This window comes from Pinus tabuliformis, chromosome 2_2 (genome assembly GCF_031772625.1).
Source record: "Pinus tabuliformis cultivar Carrire ecotype Pingquan chromosome 2_2, CPIR1, whole genome shotgun sequence".
NCBI classification, from domain to species: Eukaryota; Viridiplantae; Streptophyta; class Pinopsida; order Pinales; family Pinaceae; genus Pinus; species Pinus tabuliformis.
In genome coordinates, this window is record NC_142300.1 from 1219397584 (window position 1) to 1219418515 (window position 20932).

Below are 20932 nucleotides of genomic sequence, written 5' to 3' on the forward strand. Positions count from 1 at the left end.
ATTAATGAAAAACTTATTTTAGATCTTGTTTTAAAAGAATATGTTCTTGTGATATCTTTTGAGGGAGAAATTGGAGAATGAGATCACATTTTCATGAATTGGAATTGTTGCATGATTTAGAAATCTAAGATGATTGTATTGTATGTAGTGTGGGATAGATTGTTGGATTTAGTAATCCATGCTTGGATGTATTGTTGTACGAGTAGTTATTTGTCTTACAAAAGGTTTTAATGTTTTGAGAGGGTGGTAATTATCCTTAACAAAAAGCTTAGCTTTTGGCTAGAAATGCCCTTGTGATAGTCTAAATCTTATTTAAAATTAACAAGATTCTTCATAGCTTGAGAAATGTATGGTTTTCATAGATTTTTTTTACATTAGGGGAATTTTGAGGTCTAAAATGGGCCTCCTAATAAAAATGTACAACCAAAATAAACTTTATAAGAACCAATGGGATTCAAGATGATGATGTCAACCATGGCGGATGATTCACCATTTTTGGAGTAAAAAAGTAAAAAGATTAAAAAATAATAAAACTACTTTTTCAACTCGTATTTTCAATTTATCTCCCTAAGGTTTTACTCAAATTTCTAGCGTGAGTACTTGTTGTATGCAAAATTTAATTTCTCATCCGAGGAGTACCAATGTTGAATACTTTCGATGGATCTTACTACATGAAAAATGAGAAATACATTAAAACATGTGATTCAATCACATTTTTCATGTATTTCTCATTTTTCGTGTAGTAAGGTCCATCAAAAGTATGTAACATGGGTATTCTTTGGATGAGGAATCAAATTTCACATCCAACCAATGTTTCCGCTCAAAATTTGAGTAAACCCAAGGGAGATAAGTTGATAGTTTTTCTTTTTTCTCTCTAAAATTTGATGATGTAATTTTATTTTATTTTATTATTTCCACTATTATTTTATAATTTCCTTAGGAGGCCCGTTTTAGACCTCAAAATTCCCCTAATGATGTGAGTATTAATAGTAAGGAATAAGGCCTGAAACCAAAGGAATTGATTAATCATTGAATAGAAATCATGAATGATTTTATAGTTGGAAAACATGTTGACTTGTAGTTATCAAGATAGATTCAATAATATGGATCATGTATTTGCATAATCATGAGAGTTGTTCCTAATTACAATCTTGCAAAAAGTTATCTTTAATTTATTTTTGGAATGAAGATCTTGCAACAGAGTTATTCATAATTGCTTCTCAAGTAAGAGAAGTAAATAATAATGAATATTATGGGAATTAAAGGAATGGTCTATAATACAAAAGTAGGTCAATGAGGACTGTATGGAACCTTAGCTTGTTAGTTTAAAAAAAAAGATTATGCCTTGAACCTCAAATTGTGATTTTTCCTAAAGAGTAAACATTTAGTAAAAATTGTAGGTAGCTCCTAAAGATTTTGATTGCAGGGATGTCTTAAGGAATGAAAAAGGGAAACTTGGATTGAGAATACATAAGTCAAGTGGGATGTAAGAGTGGGATTTTATATATGACATCATGTTTTGTTGCGTAGTTTCACTGGAAATTGTATGTGGATGATTTGATGCTTCTTGTATGCAAATTTGACTGTGAGATGGGATGGACAATCATTGTTGTTTATACAACTCATGTAGGAGTTGTTTGTAAGTTGGCAAGATCAATATTTCTATAGAAACCTAAGACAATAACACACGAAAGATTATTGAATTCTTAATGATTTAGATAGAGAAAAGACAAACATGTGTAATGTGAGATCATTGTCATTTATATGAGTAGATGTTTTATATGTTATATCATTTACAGATAATAGTATCTAGATATAATATGCTTGATAAGATGATTGCTTTGATATAGTCAAATATCGCATGGCTATAAATTGTACTTGATTAATAATGGTGTGTTTAATCTTCATGGACAATCTGACTGGATTATATATATATATATCCAACAACTATAAGGAAACTTTTGGCCAAGTTTAGCCCAAGAGGGCGAGTATGTAGTGTCCCTTCTTGGTGAGTTAGCTTCGATGACACTTGGAGAGGGTGATTTTGATGCAGTTACATAAATATTATGCATGTCAGACTTATGTATATGCTTGTACACTATAGACCTGGTTTAGGTCACACGTTTTTTGCGTGCTTCTGATAAAGACCAATTTTTGGTAAAGATTGATTTTGATTAAGTGCATATTATCTATGTGTTCTCTTTTGGTATCCTAGTTTGGACATAGGTGTATGACATGGATGGTGATCCAAGATTGACACACATAAATCCATGGATGATAATGGTAAATCATGATTTATGGATGATACATGATTTGTATGGTTATATATGCCTAATCTTTTACTGAGAAAGATGTGGCAGGGGACCTGGTTACTTTCCAACAAGGATGCTCAAATTATAAATGAATGTAGAAATCATTTCCTCAAAACCAAAATGATTGTAGAAGTCATGCACAATTCTTGGTCTTGCAACAAGACCTTACCAATGAACCATCAAATGGGTATGAGCTTACAATTAGTACCTTAAGGTGAAGCACGAATATGTTACTCTTCCTCGAGGAATGCATATTAATCCTCCTTTATGACAAGATTTTTTTTCTCCTCCTATATATTTGTCTCATGTCTTACTAGGGGGAGGAGAGGTGCATTGTGATACCAAGAGTTTGAGAGATTTAAATAAGATTGTGAGAGGGAGAGACCTAGAGAATAACCAAATATTGTCGATATGAATATGAAAATCCTATGTAGCTTTACCTTATGGAGTTGAACATGAGTTGTATTGAGATGAAGTGAAATTTATCTTCCTTAGCTTGCCTTGTATATCTCTCTACTATTATATTTTGGTATTGTTTGTAAGCTTATACAACTTAGGGGTTCAAGGGGGGATTTTCTCCTTGGGTATGGTTCGGTGGAAAATCGGATGGTTCAAATAATTTGGTTAAGGAATCAGAGATGGAGCATGATTTTAGTTGTTGGAATTCAATATTGCATCATGTATAAATTTAATTTCCTTGAAATTTTAGTATAATATTAGCATAAAGAATTTGTAGAAATTTTAATTTTTGTGAGTATGTAACTTTGGTTTAAGCTTATGTTATTTGGAAGCTTATTGGCTAAGTTGAGAACCAAGACTAAGAGTAGACTATATGTAGGGATATTTATATCTCAAGTCGTAAATATTATTGGTGTAGTTTATTGTACTAACCTTGACAATGTGGCGAACTGAGGAAGAAAAACCAAACATTGCTAAAAGTAATTACAATGAAGAATTACAAAAGAGGTTGGGTAAGAGTTTCATGACTTATGGTTTTGTGTTGTTTTAATTGAAATAGTTAATTAGATGCATTTTATAAAGGGTTTTAAGGTATTTTTGCAAGGTGTTTGACATAATCCTTGAATGGGTAATGCTATCATTTTGTATTTATATATATAATTAAGAATGAATATGTGCTAACTTGCAACCTACAAGAGAAGTAAGAAAATGGACATGTACCCAAGATATACCTGGAGGAATTACATGATCAACCCTTAAAATAAAATGCAAAAAAGATGGCAGCGAAAATATGGTTTGGAAGATCAAAGGCCTGAGGTAAGTTGAGGTAATTTTCAGTCATTTCATAGAATATGTTTCATATTCTTATTAATAATGCAATGCATTTTTTATTCAGGTTTTAGTATGTTAACTTACACGAATACAAACCATTTGATAGAAATCCTTAATAGATGTAACATTTAGGGCTGCCATGTGTTTGCCCAATTGTAGCAGTGGCTGCAATAAGCTTGTCAAATTATGTCAAGGGAAGTAGATTTGTAGGTTGTAAAATGTTTGATTAAATACATGTATCAATAATTACTATAGTGAACTTAGAAATTCATAAATTCAATGAACAACTCATAGTAGCATAATTTTGGGTTGTCTTTCTTCATGTAGAATTGTAGATGAAAGTTTGCATTCCGTGTGTTTGACAAAAGTGGTAAATGATATCCAAAGTTTTGTTGTTTTAAAGAATTGCATCCTTGGGAGTTTTGGATACGATTGAAATCAACATCAGGGGGCATTCGTACCTTATGACTATGTAACCCCCACTTTGATTCCCAAAAAATGGTTTTCAGACTCCGATTCTATAATCTGGTCAATTTTGTAGATTTGTCATGCCCTGTATGGATTGTTGATTGTGTTGTTTTGCAGAAGTTTTACCATTGATTATATTAATATGATTCATGATATTTTGTAAATTCTTGTTTTAATGTTTCTCTGATAGTTTAAACATATTTATGACAATTTATTTCATGTCCGCTAACTATTTGTTAAAATTCCTCAATGGTTGTAGATTGCATGCTTGCAAATTATTTGTTAAAATGCCTCAATGGTTGTAGATTGCATGATTGAAATTTTTTTGTTGCCTCAATGGCTATAGATTACATGCTTGCAAACTATTTTTTAAATTCTTCAATGGATGTAGACTGCATGCTTGCAAAGTATTTGTTAAAATGTCTCAATGCATGTAGATTGCATACTTGCAATCTATTTGTTAAAATTCCACATGGTTGTAGACTACATGCTTTCAAACTATTTGTTAAAATGCTCTAGTGGCTGTAGATTGCATTCTTGCAAAACACTTGCCTAAAATTCCCGAATGGTTGTAGCTTACATGGCTGTAAGCTAATTGGAAAAAAAAATCCCAATGTTTGTAGTTTTTCATGTTAGTAAAGTGTGTCTAGTCAATTTAACATCTTAAATTGTTCTACATAAATTATCAATCCGGGTATTGTAAACTGATGAAGTGTGGTGCACCATATGTACTTAGTTAACCTTTTTCTTACTTCGTTGTTTTATAGTTTATGTTGTTTTTGGGGTTTTGTTCTTGTTGGTTTCCTAAAGTGTTTAATGCAAATGGAAATCCTATTCTAAGGTCTTAAGAATACTTTTAAAGGTCAAGTATGGATGTAGATTTCAAGACAAGGTTTATGTCCCTTATGGTAACTTCCAAAACTTAGCACTTCAAAAGATCTCAAAACATGCTATTAATACTTGAACAGGAATGTAAATATGTAGCTACTTAAATCAAACAAAAGATGAAATATTGATCATGAAATCACTGTCTCTGCTACCCATCTAATTACATAAATAAAATCTAAACTATTGCACTCAAAGAAACCAAAAATTGCAGACTAACGAAAGCAAGATCAATTTACTTCACTTATAATCCGATAGCTCGCCAAGTAGCTTTTCGGGGTTAAGCCATGGCTCTGGAGATAACGTCAACAACATGAAGAATTGATATCTAAATTATCTATTTGCAAATAAAAGTAAAATCAAGTCACTTCACTTATAATCCAATAGCTCACCAAGTAGCTTTTTGGGGTTAAGCCATGGCTCTGGAGATAACGTCAATAACATGAAGAACCTGATATCTAAATTACCTACTTGCAAATGAAAGTAAAATCAAGTCACTTCACTTATAATCCGATAGCTCGCCAAGTAGCTTTTCGAGGTTAAGCCATGGCTCTGGAGATAACGTCAATAACATGAAGAACCTGATATCTAATTGCACAGATGAAAGTAAAATCAAATCACTTCACTCATAATCCGATAGCTCGCCAAGTATCTTTTCGGGGTTAAGCCATGGCTCTAGAGATAACGTCAAATGACATGAAGAATTTGATATCTAAACTAACAAACAACAGCAAATAAATAACACTGAAATCAAAGCATAACTGAAATTAAAAAACTCTAAGAAAAGTTCAGCAGAGAGGCAAATCCCATGTCACTATTTGATGCAAAAACATGTAAAGAAAAACTAATCTACAATCAACCGGTTGAACACACTTGCATGAATTAAATTGCATGAATGGAAAATCTAGACTATCAAACTTGAAAGCAATAAAATGACATACATGAATGAAATCAAAGCAAAATTACAAAATAAAATCTACTCTACCTTACATTATAATGTGCTCCATGATATCTACTTCACATCTCCTTCCATGTTGAGAACATCAAAGCTTTATTCAAATTCTTCAAAATTACAAAGTACAACAAAGTTTTCCAAAGCTTTCAAAAGCCATCAAGGAAGAACTATAAACTCCAAGCTAAGCTAAGACTAACAAGCTAACAAATGAAGGAGAGAGATCTCCTATTTATACAAAAAGATGAGAAGCCATTTCATTAATGAGAGTCCATGAATCTCTCCCTCTTCCTTTAGAGTTCTAATCATAATAGGAACTGATAAGACACATGTCTTCTTAGAGTTTCAATACAATTAGGAGATGTGACACATATCTTCATGATCCCATGATTCTTTCCACTCAAATTCGAATTTGTCCTTAGAGTGCCACATAAGGGTCTTCTAGAAGCCTCCTTTTGACCTACACATGTCAACAATCTCAACCCACTTGTTAGGTATAAGCATATGCACATTTTGTCCTAATTTTTAACCACAAATTCACTTAAAAGGGCTAAAAATTAATAAATTTTGGAAAAAAATAAATGTGGCCTAATGATAATGAAAGTGGGATGAATGTAATGACATAGTAGTGAAATGGAGGTGATATAATGGACATAATAGTGAAAGTGTAATGGAAATGAATGACATTTTCAAGACTCAACATACCCGTCAACTGAATTTATTGCATGTCCTCATGCAATATATATTACATTAACTCTTTTGATCCTTGAGCTTTGGCTTAACTTTGCATGATATCATTTGATAACTTCATATTTTTGCAAAGTGTTTTACTTGAATTGCAACATGGTTGGTTCTTGTGTTACAACCAATTTTTTGTTGTTGTTGTTGCATTCTATTTTGATATTTGAACTTTGCATAATGATATTTTGATTATTGTTTGCAAAGTATATCTTTATTGGATTGCATGATGGTTGGTTCTTGTGTGACAACCGTGATTTTGTTTGTATCCAATTTATCCTTTAAGCACTTTTTGAAAAGCCATTGTATGCTCATAATAACAATGTAATAGTTAATATATGTTGGAAGTATGTAGGCTCCTGAATATGATATGGACATAGCAAGATATGAATATGAATGTATTCCCCCCCCCCAACTGATGGTATTGGCAATTTTATGAAATGAAGAAGAGAAATGTTTTTCCAACAATTATCATTCTAGCTTTTTATGGAATTCTATTGTCAAAAGTTAAAAAATGGCGTACCTTAACTTACCCTTTGGAATGGATGAGTTGTATGTGTGGTGGATGCAAAATTCTGATTATATTCTTCTTCAAGTGGCTGAACAAGAGGAGTCATGGATAAAGAGTTAAGATGACTTTTTTTATTGCTTCTACTAAAACTTGTTGAATCTGCTCCAAAATGCTGAAAATAATAGTCTTCATGTCTTCAAAACTCATTGGCACAATTCCTACTATGTGAAAAGATGTTCTGATGTCGAACATAGCAGGAAATTGTTGACTTAGTGGCCATTGATGGATGCCACTAGTCAACACGAGAACTCTCACCATTGATGACAATGAGAGTCAAGATGCCCAAACACATCTTGCTAGGTACGAATAGTTTTGCCGATGTCGAGTCACCTAGAAGATCTGATGAACAAGGGACATTAATGTATTCTCATTGTTTGTCAGCATGAGAACTTGCCATTAAGGCATGCAAGCCTCAAGGTGTCTTTACAAGGAACTTAGACTCAAAGGACTATGGACTCAATAATTTGCATTGAAGCAGGGCTTATTTGCGGAATGAAAATGACAGAAAAGGGAAGATGAAAATGGAAGATGGCAATGGGCAATAAACATGTGAATGAGCCTCTTACTTTTATTTGTGGATTATGATTGGACAAAAAGAGATGGAAAGTGGATGTGAATGTAAATGGAAAATATGAAGTGAAATGAGGTGAATGGTTTATTATGAGATATGGATGTGATGGAGACAACAGTATCTGAAAGTTTTTCAAGTGTTTGGATCTAATTTTGCATCAGCGAATTTCTTCTTTGTTGCTGATCATCTTATTATGAAACAAATTAGTCTCTTAGAGAGACACCATTCTCTTGTAGTCATTTGTCCTTCCTCCTGGAACCTGCAAAAAAACTAATACTTCTTCTGCAATGGAATGTAAGATTATCAGAGGAGAGAGGTGATCAATCTCTCTAGTTTTGATATTTACACACAAAACTAAGAATTTGTATTAATGAAACAAGTTCTCAAAGGAAAAATCAAAAGAATTTATACCTGCTTTGGAATTGGTGCCCCAAGTTGAATGTTGCTTCTTCTCAGCAATTTATTTCATTATTTAACATTTCAAAATCTAATGATGGATTTTTCATTGTGTAGATCTTGTTGAGATCTTTCCAACGATACTTGAATCATCAAAATTTGATTTCGTATGAGAAAGTTAGGCTGATTTGAACAATGAGGTTTTTTAGCTGGAGAACAGCTGCGGAATTGGACTTTAGCTGCGAAATGTGCACAGTTTTTGTAGCTAAAAATCTTGAATAAAAGTTAGCCATTCATCTTTCATCATCAGTCCAAAATTAATCAATACCTTCATAAAAGTGCGTAAATAACTTATTCATTTCATTGATTCAAAATTATATTTTTTTCTTGACATGCGGTGACTTAATGATAACACACATTTTGACTTTCCTTTGACCGGGGTCTTTTTCATCGACCTGGATCAAATGAATAGGACACCATCTATGTACTAACATTTTCCCAGCTACCCATGTGGTTTGTTTCGTCTCTTGACACCTATAACCTATAGAAGTATGAAAATGGCTACGGAATTGCCAGTTAGCTGCGGAATCAGGCTGCATTCCGCAGCTAAAAGACAACCAACCATTAGTTTTACACATATTTGGATACTTGTGTCGTGCATAGCTTTTTATCTCTTCCGCACTTTCCTGTGGAGTTTCTGCAACCTTAAAAGTAAGTGATTCATCTTTAAAATGAAGATTTTCAGTTGAAACAAAACCAACCAAAATGATATTGATCCCTTCTCTAACTGAAAATGCCAGTGTTACTACACAATAAGCCCCAGGCTTCCCATACAAATAGCAGATAAAGTCCGATAAATAATCAAGGATACTAAGGTCATGCTTGATAATAACATAGTTGTTTGGCCTGAGCAAGGACTGGACTATTTGTGCAGCTTCATGCTGCAACAATACGCTGTTTTGAATCCAAGTATGCATTTGCAACTCTCTGTAATTCTCTACCAGAAAGATTTACTACATTAATTGTTCAATCTGAAGTGGTTTCATGACATCAGATGTGAATTGAGGGTGCGTATATGAATCACGAATTTTTTTTGTTTGTTTTTGTTTTGGTGCAATAAATGCCTAACAGTTGAGTGGAGCTTCAGTTGATCTTCTGCGGTTTGTATGACACATTGGATTCAGGATTCTCCATATCTACAAGATCTGGTTTCAATAAACTAGCCAGCATGGGTATAAACGTTGTCTTCCCTGTTCCATTTTCTCCCAACATTTAACCGGAAGTAACAGAACAGGTACAGACGGGTGGCAGCAACTTCATGGGTTTTAATGACAGAGAGTCATGTTTCTTCAAACAACTACGGCGTGCCGTGTTCAAACTATTCCTTGTTCATTTAATAGAAATCATTTTTTTCTCACACATTCAGTGACACGGTGGATGACCTAGCAGCCAAGGAAATTGGATCTGAGTGGATTTCTCAAAGAAATCGAAATATAGCCACAACTGTTCAAAAAGAACTGTTTTTCCTCACGCGGCATGCAAAAAGAGGCTTTAGAGAACCGAGAAATTCTCTCAAACCACAATGAATTTCTTAAAACCATTTTTGGATTATCTAATTGACCCTATCACCGAAAAAACCCATGTTTTATTTTTTCCAAATTCGCCTCCGTTTGGCCAGATCGTGCATTCAAAGTTTGACGTTTTTTCTGTTCTACGTTTTTTTTGTGAATTATTGCATTCGGCTGTAAAATAAATTTCGAATTTTTTTAGATGCAATCATAGCACAGGAAATGGTGAATGAACCAGCCAATCTCAGGAAATTTTTGCAGAGATTTTATAGCTTCGATAACTCCCGCAAAGACCTTAGAGAGTCCTCTGGATGGTCGTTTGAAGCCCGGTTGAATGCATACTTTGAATTTTGGGTTTTGATATCAAACGTGGTCACAAATAAGAGATCAAAGCCAACAAACAAATCCAACAAATGGGACATGGCATTTGGTAAATGATACTTTTGGAATTTGTTAAAAATGCCATCGCACAAATGAAACTTTTCTTGCTTGCACAAAAAATTTGATTTGTCTCTCACCATTTTTATTTACAATGTTATCACTCAGGTTCTTCCCAAAAGTTCTAAGAAAGAGAATATTGCTGAGGTAACCACATACCAATCTTTTAGATACAGAATCTAGCCAATCTGTATCCAGAGAGGGCTCTCTCTTTTATTTAGCTTTGTTTTTTAAAGGTATTAGGCTAATTATGAAGTTCAAGGGTTTTGTTTGGGTTTGGGTGGTGAGATTCAATAGAACGGTGAGGTAAAACAGAGTAGTTCATTCCATTGGGCTAATGGAGTCAAAGAAGATGGCTTTTTGAATTCGGTTTCTTAACAGAGGATGGCTTCACAGAGCAAGGTAGTCAAACATGGAACAAATGAATGATTGAAACAGATGAAATTGGCTCAAATGGGTGAAGGGAAATTAAGAATCCTTCAACATATTGAAAGAGAGAAAATGAATGATTACTGATAAGGAGCAGTTAAGAATTTCTTAGCAAATAATCAACATGAAAGAATCAGAAAACATGAGCAATTAAGAGTTCACTGTTTATTTTAATTCTGAAGAAAACACAAAGAATAACAAAGACTGAATACAGAGTGCAATCAAGCAAATTCTGAAATTAACATTTTTCTTTATCATTCAGATTATGAAACACAGATGATATAGTAAACCAAAAAACTGTAAAACACAAGATATAGGGGACTTATCGATCCGGAGGTTGATTCAAGAATTTTGTGACAAGTCCTCTGCTTCAATTCTTCATCCAGTAGGCCAGACAACAGATGTTTCCAACAGCTCTTTTATTCCAAAAGTTCAGTATTACAACAGAGTCTAGAAAATCTACACACCACAGACCACCCCAAAACTCTAATGGAGGGGGTATTTATACAACAAAATATGTACAACCTATATCTCATAACAGCTGTGAGATAATATCTAGTTTTAACCTAAAATAATTTATAAGTAAAATAGAAATAGCTAACTGATGTAGTGCTGGAGGCGGGCGTTTAGGGTTCGGCTTGCAGCTGTCCTCTGTAATAACTCTGCGCCGACTACCTGTCTTAACGGTGTTCTTTAATTCTGATCTGCTTTCTTTAATTCTTCTCTTTTGCTTTTAATTCTGCTCTGACACACATTAATGCTGAATTGATACTCTTTGACTTGTTTGATGCGGATCTGATACACTTTCCCCTACTCATCGCTGTCTGGCAAAATAGAACTACTAACGTGTCTCCACATCTCCTTTCTCTGGTAATTCATGTCTCGAAAAGTCCATTGGTTAGGGTAGCAAAATATCCCTGTTCATCTTTATTTCTTTTTCTTTTTTCCGCGAGCCTGGAAGTCCCTTGGTGTTATTTCGAACTGTAGAGGTAGAAACTGTAAATGGCAGGTTGAATGGCCAATTATGGAGCTCGCGCTATATCTTTTTTGGTCTGGGGCCGGTCTGAAACCAACACATTTGATTTCGGTCTATTTTATACCTGGAGCGCGCGAGGCGCTGCATGCAGAAAAACAAAGAAAAAATGACTTTTTCCCTTTTATTCGACGAAAAGAAGCTTTGGCGGGAATTTTTTATAAGCAGGACGGATGACTTCATCCGTACCCCCGCTTGCGGGAGTACGGGGCAGATGACGTGGAGGTTCAGCGGAGGGCGGTGGTAAGCGGTTTTTCCCGCACCGCTTTTGGGGTTGGGCGATTTTGGGTGGAGGGCTAGCGAACATGGCGGGAGCGCGACACGTGGCGGAGGTACGGCAGAAAATCGCCGAGCAATCGCACGTTAAAATTCGACGATGAAGGGGGTTGTGAAATGAATGAGGACCGTCGGATGGTCAGGCCTAGATCAGACGACAGACGCGCTACGGTGATGGCGGAGAGTTAAGGGGTAGGCCCGACCATAATAAAATAATGTTTTAAATGTATCGGGTGCAGTTTAATTGGTTCGCGGGGTGATTTGGTTATTTAATTAATTCGGATGGTTAATAAATCTCATGAGCGAGGTGGAGGCTATTAACAAGTTCCAGATGAACTTGTTAATCCCTGTTAAATTGTAACTATGGTCGTATTCGACCGGGGCGGGAATATTACTATTTTTGGGATTTTTTTATGCATTTACATAATACGGGGTGGGTAACATTTATATGGGAGTTATATAATAAGCATGTTAATTGTTAATATGATTATGAAATAAAAAGCGCTAAGTTTCAAAACAGTTGTCTTTTGTGGTTTAAACTTAGGCTTTGCAGGGGAAAACATGGTTTATATGAGAAATATGGCCATTTTCCTAAGTAAAAAATATGAATTTACTTAGGCAATTGATGAAATGGAATGAAAGGCTTGTGAGTGATATTAAGCAGATCTTAATATTTGAGGGGGGAAATTAGTAAGTGATTAGGGGAAAAACATGAAGGGAAGTTAGTTATGAAATCTGCCTCGCTTAAGCTGCATCAAAATATCTGCCTTGCACTTGTGACAAAAGTAAAAGCTAACACATTGAAAGACATAATCCATCACAAGTATCATTCTGCAACACCAATCTACCTACCCTGCCTACTTTGCCTAGCATTTTTTCCTTCTTTCTTTGGGTGCATTTAGATTGGCAAACCCTTTTCAACTTATCTTTTCTTTTCATGATAAGCCTACCTAAATCTGCACTTATTACTTCCAAGGGCTCAGATTAAACTGTTGAGCTCCTTTGCTGCTCTACCTATCTACTTATCTGCCAAGATTATGCTGTTTGGTCAAATTTTTATTCTCTATCTCTAAAACATGAACTGGCTAAGATTATGCTGTTTGGCTATTCATCAATTGTGGCATGAATTAACAAGCCGCACACAATGCTTTATTTACATAAAATGAAAAAGTAGTGGCATTTTGAACTTGCACACTTTCTTGGTCTTTCTTTGTTTGGGGTTCATTTCTTTCATTTTTTGACCACTTTATTCTTTTTATCCTTTGATTTTTCTTTTAGGGTATACCCTCTTTACATTTTTTAAATTTTTTTTTTTTTTTGATAATATGGAAAACCTTTGCAATAAGGAAAGGGATGAACATATTACAGAGCTCAAATAAGTCAATCATGAAATATGACACCTATTAGTATAGGAGTATAACATACAAATCAACGTTTTCCTATTGAATTAAAGCTCAGATGATTTGCACAATTGGATTTTTCATTAACAGGTTTTGATGAAGTCCTTGATCACAACAACGGAGGTTTTGATGAAGTTCTAATCACAACAACGGATTGGAATCTAATGGCTCCCAATTTCAGGCAGCAAAAGCTTCAAAGTAAATGTGCTAACGACAAGACTTTGACTGGGGTCTTAAGCTGGTTTTTTTATTAATCTGGACTGGGTGACTAGAATAGGATCCATGTCGGGACAATTCTGGAGATGCCCATGTGGTCGATTTCTTCATTGGATGCCTGTAACCTGCTAAACCTTGAAATTAACTGCGAAATGCACAATTAGCTGCGGAATCAGGCTGCATTCCGCAGCTTCTTATTAAAACATGACGTAGTGTTTTGAGGACCACTACAAACCATAACCAGTCAATCTTGGACAGTTGAACCTATCAAAGCAGTTGGATTTCATTTTTATTTTATTTTATTTGTTTATTTTTTATTGAATCAATTGAAATGATGAAGTTTATTTTGTCTCACTTTTTTTTTCTTTTTTTTTTCTTTTTTACATAGCAATCCTTTTTCTAATCCTCCAGATCACACAAAGTGCAGGAGGAGAGAATACTCAAGAATTATTAAATTATTTTTTTTTTAGATGTAAGAAATAAAGTCTCGTAACTACACTTCCCCGGCAACGGCATCAAAATGTCTAGTCAATTTAACGTCTTAAATTGCTCTACATAAATTATCGATCCGGGTATCGTAAATTGATGAAGTGTGGTGCACCATATGTACTTAGTTAACCTTTTTCTTACTTCGTTGTATTATAGTTTATGTTGTTTTTGGGGTTTTGTTCTTGTTGGTTTCCTAAAGTGTTTAATGTAGAAATTTCTGATTTCCCACCCCGGTTTTCAGTTTCTCCTTATTTCTCCCATGTAGTTAAATGCCCATTCCCATAACCATACATTTAATAGACTGAAAAAAAATAAATATTGCTGAAAACACAAATTCTGGAAATTTTTCAGAATGCTGGAAATTGCAGAATTAAAAATCAGCAATCAAAAACAGCCATTAAAACACATTAAAACACTGATATTTTTTGTCAACTTGACCCTGGAAAAACCCCCTACAACTCTTGGGGAAAACCAGTTTGAGAGCTCTTCTTTATTTCTGAAAATTGCTTTTTTACAATGAGAATTATTCAGCAAAAAATCAGCAAGCAAATTTACAACTTATCTCCTTTCCCGTGCCTCACAGCAATCTGGAAATTACAGCAAACAGGACAGCAATAAATGTTGTACGGCCTCCGTTTTGTGTGCAGAAAAATCAGCAAACTGCTCCTTGATTTTTGTGCAAAAATCTGCCTTTCACTATGTGCTGAATCAGCTGTACAAATCTGCTCAACTGCTGCCTTGGAATGTGTGCCAAGTTGCTGTCTCCTTCTCCTCCCTGCTCAGAAATCTCTCTTGCTCTCTTGCTCTCCTTCTCCCAATCTGCTCATGAAAGAATGAATGACATTTTCCTCCTTTAATATAACTCCAAGTGACTTTTGGGTGATCCAAGTGACTTTTGGGTGATCTCTAAATCCAATGGCTGAAATAGATTTAGATCAATGGTTGAGATTAAATGCTCATTTAAATCTCACTTTCTATTTTTTAATTCATCCCACTTTAATAAAGACCCACTTAGTCATTTATTTCCAAAGTCACTTTTCCTTTCTAATTTTTCATTTACTTTATAAAAGTTACTTTAAAATTAGACTTAGTAACTTTATCACTTAAAGTCACTTTTAAATTAGATTTAACTTTATAAAATTATAAAGTCACTTTAGGAGAAAAATTAAATTCTTTTGGACACTTTTCCCTAGGCCAAAGATCAAGATCAAAGCCTAAGGGAACCACCTGTCCTCCGGTACCAAATTTCAACACTCCCTCTTACCGAGAAAGGTGTTCCTCACCACACCCATCTTGTCTCTGAAGTAGACATGCTTGCCCCGTGGTAAGGCTTTGGTAAGAATATATGCAACCTGCTCATCAGTGGAAATATACTCAAGTTTCACAACTCCCTTCTGAACATAGTCTCTGATGAAATGATATCTGATCCCGATATGCTTTGACCTGTCATGAAATACTGGATTCTCCGTGAGTTTAATGCAACTCTGATTATCACAGTAAATCACTGAAGGTCTCAACGGCTGACCAAATAAGCCAAACAACATCTTGCGAAGCCAGATGGCCTCACAACTAGCTAGACTAGTTGTCATATACTCTGCTTCCGCTGAACTCAGTGCTACTGACTGCTGCTTCCGGCTGAACCATGACACTACTGCTGAACCCAACCCAAAACAACACCCTGAAGTGCTCTTCCTATCAGAAGCACAACCTGCCCAATCAGAATCAGTGTACCCTGCCAATCTCACTCCATCTCCCTGCCTGTAGCCCAGACCATAATCCATTGTCCCCTGCAAGTACCGCAAAATGTGTTTTGCAGCCACCCAGCGAACCTTCCTAGGCTCACACATAAACTGACTCATCGTGTTGACTGCAAAACAGATATCTGGTCTAGTGTTGACCAAATACATCAAGGAACCAATCAGCTGCCTGTACAATGTGGGATCCACCAACTCGGAATCCGAAGCATGAAGCTTCTTCTAGTTGGTGATCATCGATGTCGACATGGGTCTACAATCCTCCATGTGGAATCTGCTAAGGATGTCCACAATATACTTCCCCTGCCCCAGGAAGAAATGCCCCTCCTCCTGCCACACCTCCAAACCCAATAAGTAATGCATCAAGCCGATGTCCTTCATCTCAAACTCCGCCGCAAGATCTCTCTTGCAGTGCTCTATGAGTCTCTCTGCACCTGTAATGATCAAGTCATCCACATACAGCACCAGAATGAGAGGCTCCTCACCAATCACAATAAAGTAAAGGTTCGGATCTGCCTCACTCTTTGTGAAACCCATCCCCTGCAAGTATGCATCTATCCTGGAGTACCAAGCTCTGGGAGCTTGCTTCAGGCCATAAAGGGCCTTCTTCAGTCTGCACACATGGGACTCCTTCCCATGCACCTCAAAGCCCTGTGGCTGCTCAATGTACACCTCCTCCTGTATGAAGCCATTGAGAAATGCGGTCTTCACATCCATCTGGTGGATCTTCCAACCCATCTCTGCTGCTATCGATATAATGGAGCGGATCGAAGTATATCGAGCCACGGGAGCGAAGGTCTCCTCATAATCAACTCCCTCTACCTAGGAGAACCCTCTAGCCACAAACCTCACTTTGAATTTCTCAATGCTGCCATCTGCAGCATGCTTTACCTTGTAAAGCCATCTGGAAGTAACCATGGATTTGCCCTCAGGCCTCGGCACCACCTCCCAAACATCATTCTTCATGATAGAAGAATACTCCTCCTGCATGGCCTCTCTCCAGACCTGTTGGCTAGCTGCCTCCTCATAGCTAGAAGGCTCAGAGTCAAGGATGCTGGTAACCATCGCCATATAGCTACAAAACCTCTCAGGTGGTCTACTCTCTCTGACCGGCCTCTTCGGCTCAGCAACAGATGTGGCATCTCTCAAGGTGTCCTGAAGCCACTTGGGCTTCCTCTTCCCTGAGCGCACTTCTCCCACTGGAGAATAAAACTCCTCCTCATCATCATCATCAGTAGCCTGAACTCCTGACAGTCTGTCTGCTGTCCTCTTGCCTGCACCTGATCCTGTAGAAGCTGAGGTACCGTGTGAACTGTCCATTAGTGGACTCCCTAGTGAACTGCTCTGTGAACTGCTCTGCATGCTGCCCGGAGCACCACCCCTCTGGCTCGGCGAGCCACTGCTCACTGATGGACCTGACATCCTCATGGATGTACCTCCGGATCCTCCTGATCCCTGCCCATTGGATCCCTGTGACTGACTCAACTGCTGCTGAGGGTCTGGCTGATCCAGATACTCTAACTCCCGTGACCTCCTAAAGGCCCTATCCTCCTCGAACTTCACATCCCGTCTGACAACAACTCTCCTCTGTGCAGGTATGTAAATCCGAAAGGCCTTTGAGGTCTCACTGTAGCCCACAAAGATACCCTTCTCTGCGGTGGGCTCTAGTTTGGTCCTCTTCTCCTTGGGTATATAGGAGTATGTAATGCATCCAAAGATATGAAGATGACCAAGATCAGGCTTCTTCCAAGAGAAAGCCTCCTCCGGAGTCATGTGCCCCAAGGCACGATGCGGACTCCTGTTCTGCAAGTAAACAACTGTGTTGCAGGCTTCTGCCCACAAGAACAATGGCAACCCCTGATCATGTAACATGGCTTTGGCAGCCCCTATGATGGATATGTTCTTCCTCTCTGCAACCCCGTTCTGCTGGGGGTTGTAAGGAACAGTGAACTCCCTCCTAATGCCTGCCTCCGCACAATAGTCAACAAACTCTCCAAGGGTGTACTCTCCTCCATTGTCCGACCTCAAGGACTTGATCTTTCGACCTGTCTGAGTCTCCACAAGAGCTCTGAACTCCTGAAACCGCTTGAAGACCTCACTCTTGGTCTTCAAGAAATAAATCCAGGTCCTCCTGGAGTGATCGTCAATGAATAAAACATAGTACTCATATCCACTCAAGGAAACATGAGACATCCAACCGCTCACATCGGAATGAAGCAAATCAAGTATCCTCGTCGCTCTGCTGTCACTGCTGGGAAAAGGGGATTTGGCAAACTTGCCCATCGCACAACCTCTGCAAGTATCAAAGTGATCAGTACTGAAATCTGGCACACTTGTAGTGATCTCCCGCAATGTCCTCAAGGCTCCATGATACATATGTCCCATCCTGCGGTGCCAAATCTCACACAGCTCAGAACTGCTAGCTCTGCTGTCGGTACTACTGCTCAATGCCAAAAGGGGTTGGAATGCAAACTTGTACACCTTTGCATGGCGTACACCTATCACTCTAGCTGAATCAACTGGAGTGCCCCTGGGATACATCAACACCTGTCCTCCCCTGAACAGTACCTCATATCCTCTGTCCTCCAAAGCTGAGACGGATATGAGGTCCTTCCTCATCCCTGGCACATAAAGGACCTCTGACACCTTCAAGGGAGGTTTGGACTCCCTCTGAAATGTCATTGTCCCCACCCTGACTGCTCTAACAACTCTGTCATCACCGAGTACTACCTCAATATCAGTGCCACTCTCTGAAAGCTCTGAGAAGTACTCACGGACTCCTGTCATATGACGTGAAGCCCCACTGTCCACATACCAGATACCTGAAGATGCTCCGCTAATCGAGGGAAAAGCATGCTCCCTCTGAACCTGTGTGGCAGGTGATCCTGCACTAGAGGACTCACACGTAGTGAACGCAAACTCTCGGTCAAAACGACCAGAAAATTCCTCAATCTCTGCTGAAGCTGCCACGTCCTGGTTCTTCCCCTTCTTCTTCTTCTTCTCCGGACACACAACTGCATAGTGTCCCATCTTTTGACAATTCCAACACTTCACCTTGGAATAGTCCTTCTGTGTGTTCCCCTGTTTACCTTTACCTTTGCCTTTGCCTCCACCACCGCTTGTGGAAGCCTGCTTCTTCCCTTTGCCTTTCTTGCCTCATGCCACCAGTGCTACGTCCTCATCCTGCTCAACTGGCTTGGCTGCCCCAAGCTGTCCTTTCCTGATCTCTGTCTGAATGCAATCATCCCAAAACCTCTCCCATGTGGGAAGGGTCTCACGTGCACAAACCCCATCAGCAAAGTTCAACCATGAACGGGGGAGGCCATTCACTGCAATACGCACCAACTCAGTGGATGGAATGGCCTCTCCAATCGCTGCCAACTCATCTCTCACATTAGTAATCTTTGTGAGATATCCAGCTGCACTATCATTACCCATCTTAATGTTCTTCAGCTTCTCCTTCAGGACCATCTTCCGGTTCTCATTGGTACTCTGGTAGAGATTGGACAATGTTGTCCACATCTTATGGGCATTGCTCTTTCCTCTCACATGAGGAATGCAATGGTCTTTGATTCCGTCTAGAATCAGCCTCTTACCCTTATTGTTCTTCTTTTTATACTCAGCCAACTGAGTAACATCAGTGGGCACAACAACAGGGTTCTGTGAGGTATGCACCATGATATCCCAGACTTCTGCCTCCTCAAAGATACACTGCATTCTCTCCTTCCAAACGTTATAATTTATATGCCCATCCAGCCTATCCTCCACCCTCAATCCCAATGACATCCTGCTGTCCTAAAACTGAAAAATAGCACTGCTGTAGTAAAGATAAAATTGTTGTTTATGAAAAAATCAGCTTGCTGGAATTTTCTGAGTGAAAAATCAGCAACTGTAATTTTTCCTTTTGCTATCCCAAACTGCCCTTCAACACTCAAGCTCTGATACCATGTAGAAATTTCTGATTTCTCACCCCGGTTTTCAGTTTCTCCTTATTTCTCCCATGTAGTTAAATGCCCATTCCCCTAACCATACATTTAACAGACTGAAAAAAATAAATATTGCTGAAAACACAAATTCTGGAAATTTTTCAGAATGCTGGAAATTGCAGAATTAAAAATCAGCAATCAAAAATAGCCATTAAAACACATTAAAACACTAATATTTTTGGTCAACTTGACCCTGGAAAAACCCCCTACAACTCTTGGGGAAAACCAGTTTGAGAGCTCTTCTTTATTTCTGAAAATTGCCTTTTTACAATGAGAATTATTCAGCAAAAAATCAGCAAGCAAATTTACAACTTATCTCCTTTCCCGTGCCTCACAACAATCTGGAAATTATAGCAAACAGGACAGCAATAAATGTTGTACGGCCTCCGTTTTGTGTGCAGAAAAATCAGCAAACTGTTCCTCGATTTTTGTGCAAAAATCTGCCTTTCATTATGTGCTGAATCAGCTGTACAAATCCGCTCAACTGCTGCCTTGGAATGTGTGCCAAGCTGCTATCTCCTTCTCCTCCCTGCTCAGAAATCTCTCTTGCTCTCTTGCTCTCCTTCTCCCAATCTGCTCATGAAAGAATGAATGATCTTTTCCTCCTTTTTCTCCTTTAATATAACTCCAAGTGACTTTTGGGTGATCCAAGTGACTTTTGGGTGATCTCTAAATCCAATGGCTGAAATAGATTTAGATCAATGGTTGAGATTAAATGCTCATTTAAATCTCACTTTCTATTTTTTAATTCACCCCACTTTAATAAAGACCCACTTAGTCATTTATTTCCAAAGTCACTTTTCATTTCTAATTTTTCATTTACTTTATAAAAGTTACTTTAGAATTAGACTTAGTAACTTTATCACTTAAAGTCACTTTTAAATTAGATTTAACTTTATAAAATTATAAAGTCACTTCAGGAGAAAAATTAAATTCTTTTGGACACTTTTCCCTAGGCCAAAGATCAAAGCCTAAGGGAACCACCTGTCCTCCGGTACCAAATTTCAACATTTAACGCAAATGGAAATCCTATTCTAAGGTCTTAAGAATACTTTTAAAGGTCAAGTATGGATGTAGATTTCAAGACAAGGTTTATGTCCCTTGTGGTAACTTCCAAAACTTAGCACTTCAAAAGATCTCAAAACATGCTATTAATACTT